This window comes from Apodemus sylvaticus, chromosome 1 (genome assembly GCF_947179515.1).
Source record: "Apodemus sylvaticus chromosome 1, mApoSyl1.1, whole genome shotgun sequence".
Taxonomy (NCBI): domain Eukaryota; kingdom Metazoa; phylum Chordata; class Mammalia; order Rodentia; family Muridae; genus Apodemus; species Apodemus sylvaticus.
The window spans coordinates 161,704,906-161,710,364 of NC_067472.1; the positions used below are offsets into that span (position 1 = coordinate 161,704,906).

The 5,459-nt window shown below is 37.2% G+C and overlaps 1 pseudogene; it reads left to right on the top strand.

Annotated features, from left to right (window-relative positions):
• The first annotated feature begins 1,667 nt into the window (after positions 1 to 1,667).
• Positions 1,668 to 2,351, top strand: LOC127689626 (serine/arginine-rich splicing factor 3-like; annotated as a pseudogene).
• The last annotated feature ends 3,108 nt before the right edge of the window (positions 2,352 to 5,459 follow it).

A 5,459-nucleotide genomic window follows, 5' to 3' on the forward strand; every position in this document is an offset into this window, starting at 1 on the left:
TAGGGGAATTTGAGTGCAGGGAGGATGGAGTGGGTTGATGGGTAGGTGGGGGAACACCCTCATAGAAGCAGGTGGGGGGAATGGGATGGGGGGAGTTTGCAGATATGTGTGAGGGAACTGGAAATTTTATGGGATATTGAAATATAAATAAGAAAAATATCCCATAAAATTTTTACAAAGGGAAAAAAGCAGAAGCAATACGAAAACTAAATTTAACACAAAAGAAGCAGATCCATGTGAGACAGGAGCATTGCCAGTGTGGCCTGGACGATAAGGCATAAAAGGGAAGCTTGTAGACAGGTCCTTCTCACTTCTGATGTTCTGAGATTCTTATTTAAATCTCTACTTCCTTATATATAAATAATATCCAACTCCTATCATCATAATACTATCATGCTGTACCCTGTCAGATGGTTATAACAGTCTGAGAGTATGTGCCTAAGGAAAACTAGATTAGTATTTGACAAGAACAACAAAATGCCTTAGTTTGGAGCCATTACCTCTGAGTGTCCTCTCACTGATGACAGCCAATGCCTCAGCATGGACACAGCATCTGAGTGAACAGTGTGCAGTGAAGCTGAATACTCAGACTGGTAACTTCTCTCATGGGCTCATTGTCTAATATTGAAAGTATTGTGAGTGATGAAGAGAAATAGAAACAATATCTTCCGTGCACTTATTTGAAGCATTTAATTTCTTCTTTATAGTCATTCTAGAATGAAAACAATCTTCTACTTATTATGTAACAATAGCATACAGATTTCAAACAATATTTAAAGAGGAGGATTGTGGTACAATTGCTCTGGTATTTCCTGTAACAACTAGTGTTTTTAAACAATTATAAAACATTACCAAGCTAGTGTTTATTCATTACATGACAAAATGGATGTATTTCTGGTTTATAAATGTCTATGGAAGGGTTGTACAATCCACTAAGCATTTCATTTTAATTTCTGATTCAAGAATGTTGGGCTTCTTCATTTTTTTCAACTTCTCGAAAAAACTGGAATAGATTTTTTTTAAAAAAATCTAATCATCTCCAGAACTCGAATGAAATGTGAATTTGCACTAAAGGGATATAATAGATTTTTATCTGGATTCAAACAGACTTGTTCATTTAATGAAACCCATTGAGTCAGCATGAATAGGAAAAATGCACAGAAATTTTGAAATATTTAGGTCAAGGGAATGAATTTGTAAAGTTAATCTAACTTCAAGTAAAAAGATGATAGCTTGCAAAATATTTCCTTTCCGACATCAAAGGCTCACTCACATTTCCTGGAGAAATAAAATCCAGGGCACCCTTGAACTCTGTGAATCATAGCTCTCACATGCCTTAGTATCACTTACATGTCTAAATTCAGCACTGAAAGGGGCAGCCCTCGGCTGGAGAGAGGGCTTCATGATTCAGGGCTGATTCTTCTTTTATGCCTAGTGTCCACATCATGCAGATCCACTGGAATCTGATGCCCGTCTTTGAACTCTATGCGCACTGCACTCAAATGCACATATTTCCACACAGACCATACATATACACATACTTTATACATGATAACAACAAATTGCCGGAGGGAGAGCATCTGTGGGAACAGAGCTAGAGGAGAGCAGGTGGGCCTGTCCAGAGCCTTAGGATTTGAGCTTGGGCCTTTTGAACTCAGGATATCAAAATGCATCAGGATTCCTGTTCCTTGGACTGTAAGGTTTATGTAGATAATCTTGGAAACAATGGGAACAAGACTGGATTAGAATGGGCTTTTGGCTGTTATGGATCACTCCACAGTGTGTGGGCTGCTTGAAATGTTCTTGGCTTTGCTTTCGTTGAGTTTGAGGATCCACAAGATGCTGCCGATGCTGTCTACAGGTTAGATGGAAGAACATTATGTGGCTGCCGTATTCGGCAAAACCAGAACGGGGAAGTGGGAAGGGGTGGGAGGGAGGACAGGGGAAGAGAAGGGGGCTTACGGGACTTTCGGGGAGTGGGGGGGGGCTAGAAAAGGGGAAATCATTTGAAATGTAAATAAATTATATCGAATAAAAAAAATTAAAAAAAAAAAAGAGTGGAACTGTCAAATGGCGAAAAAAGAAGTTGAAATAGGGGCCTGCCTCTCTCATGGTGCTTTCGTCCTCCAAATGATTACCTCAGGAGGAGTCCTCCACCTCGCCACAGATTCCCAAAAGGAAGCATCCCTCAAATCCAGAGCAAATCATTTTCTAGAAATAGGAGAAGAGAAACCTCTCTGTCTCATGAGAGAAATCACAAGTCATCTTGATCCTTCTCTAGGGCTCATTGACCATCTAGGTCTGATGAAAGGAAAAAAGACCAGTTTGCAAAAGTGGTATACAGGAAATAACTTCATTTATACAGGAAATTAAGGTTTTATTTGAGACTTCACAAGCTTTATGCATTTTAAAAACTTTTAGCTGTTGTTTTTGCTGCTCTAATTTGTTTTGTCTCTTGAAACAGTGACACACAAAACAATATAATTCTCTATGCTTTCAAATGGATCATATGAGGCATGTGCCATCCAGAATTGTTACTTTATAATGTCTTTTAAGTAAGATTGAATTTTATTTGAATTTAGTGTTTGATGACTGAAATAAACCTAGATCCTGAGCAGTTAGTGTGCAATAAGAAAGCTCATAGGAAGAACAACAATATCAAGCAACAAGACCCCCTAGAGCTCCCAAGGACTAAACCACCAACTACCAAGGGTGCACACACAGAGGGACACAGGGCTCCAGCCACATATGTAGCAGAGGATGACCTTGTTGTATATCAATGGGAGGAGAGGCCCTTCGTCCTTTGAAGACTCAGTCCCCCAGTATAGGAGAATGCCATGGTGGGAAGGCAGGAGTGGGTGGGGGAACATGCTCATAGAATCAGGGGGAGGGGCATTGGAAAGGTCTGGGTGGGTGAACTTGGAAAGGGGATAACATTTGAAATGTAAATAAAGAAAATATCCAAGAAAAAAGCAAAATTAATTTAAAATAAAATTTAAGTTTTAGTCATTCACTTAATTAAAAAAAAAGTGATGTCCTAATGATGTAGAAACTTCTGGAGGAGACTGATTAAAGCTGTAGTTCATCCAGTAGCTGAGACACAGTGTGGCACTGAGGTGAAATGATGAACAGTCTTTAAAAGCTGGTCCTGTGAAGACTTCCCAGTGTAGGGGGATACAAGATCAGGAAAGTGGGAGGGAGGTTGGTAAGCAGGGGGAGGGGGTATGCAATAGGAGGTTTTCAGAGGGGTAACAAGGAAAGGAAACACATTTGAAATGTAAATAAAGCAAATATCTAATAAAAAATAAAATAAATAAAAGCCATCTTCAAACATTGCTCTCTTGAAAGGATTATTAAGATGCTTGGATTTGTTGAATTTAATTAATTTTTTAATTTAACTACAGAAAAAAAAAGCTGCTGTAAAACAAGGCAACAGGGAAAGGGTAGGAACCAGACTAGGAAGGTTTTCAAAGAGGCTCCTTCCTGGTTCCTGTATGTGGATGCAGAGAGGCTATAGCATCTTTATTTGGAAATGTAAAACTCAGACAACTAACAGTGCCCTATCAGTTTAAAGCTACATTGTAGAGCTGAACTTTTTGGTTACTGTGCAATTTTATTTTCATGTTGTCATTTGTAACATATTTGTGAGAATACTTGGAATTAATGATTTGGTTAAAAAAAATTCTTTTAAAAACTGTATCTATAAGCTGAGAATGTGGCACTGTTGGTAGAGTTTTGGCCAAACATTTACAAAGTCATGGTCTTGGTCACCAATATGGCACATATCCAGCATGGCAGCACACTAGGGAGGATGAAGTAGAAAAACTCAGAAGTTTAAACTCATCCTCAGCTTTTATAATCAATTTGACACCACACAAGACCCTATTTATTTTTTTAAAAAAAATTCAGTCATGGGACTAAGAAAATCAGTGAATTGCTCCATTTTAATTTTTTTCCTTATTGATGTGTGATTTTCATGAATATCTTTGTTCATTAGAGGACACATTTTTAATACAACATAAAATGTACATCCAGTACTTAAACTATGTTTAAAACTTCAGTCTCATAAAGTTAGCATATCCATCCTTTGATGAAGATTGAAAGTTCAAACTACCACTGCACATATGCAGGTTAATTAGGGAGTTAAACAGTATAATACATTTGCAAAATGCAAACAGAGTAAAGAAATTCACAAATACTGTGAGGAAATGAACACCAGTGTGACTTAGAACTTATTTTGTCTGTTCAGACACTGATTCAGAAAATGTATCTGAGCTTCTTCTGAGCTTCTCACCTGCTGCTGCTACCTGCTAAGTGAGACGGAGAAAACTGTCCGTCTGATTAGATCATACAAACTGAGTTTTAAAAACAATTTGTAGTCAAAGTAATATAACAGAGAAAGCAAGAGAGAGAGAAAAACTTGTCCTGTACAATTTACTGATTTTTAAAACCATAAACTAAACATTACTTTCAACTAAAACAATATCTTCTAGTTTCTGAGTTAACAAACATATTTTGAATAGATACAAAATTGCTGTAGTGAACTGTTGAAATAAATTACAATATCAAATTTGTAATAAGTGGATAAATACCTTCCAAAATTCCATTTAAAGTAATATGCAAAAAATATCTTCATTTCTTTAAAAAAAGGTTTCTTGGAATGTCACAAATTATGATTATACCTAGGTACCTTATAATGGGAGAAAACTCTAATGGGAGGCTATAACCTTCCCCTTAGGATTCTGATATGCCTGGTACACAGGCATTTGGAAATTACTCATCTAGATTAATTTTTTAATCAAGGGTATGGTGTGTTGCTAAAGGCAGTAAACAAACAAGTTTCTTTCTAACAACTGATTTGCTAATGGAGCATGAATCCATCAGGGTTGTAGCATGTGGGGGAAAAATGGAGTCCAGGTATCATGAGTTTCTTATTCAAACAATGAAGAGAAGTTGCTGAGTGTCTTATGTAGCCCAGATGTTTTTCCTTCAACTGATTGACACACTACATTGTCTCATTTTTAAGATGATTTTTATACTCAGGACTGCATGTTTTTGTGCTCAAAAAAGTAAAGTAATTCAATGACTTGGGATATAAAGATGTTTTCAATAATAAAATAAACAGGAGCAAAGGGTGACACATTTGCATAGACAGGAGCTCAACTGTCCCTGAGCATCATCAAACTAATCTGTGTCTGAGCTCTATCCATATAACACACACTTCCCACCTTCCTGGACACAAGCAGTATGAATTCCCTGGTGCTAGTTCAGTACTTCCATTAATTCATCTTAATGAAATGTAAGCATATTTTCTGGATTTTTCACATCTGAAGATGTTTGTAAGGGAATAGAGGAGGGTATTATGAGCTCTGTAGTACAAATGGAGTGGAGAAATCCTTATTCACTCCTGGAGTTGGGGTGTGTGTGAAATGACATAAAATACAACAGAAAAGCTAGTA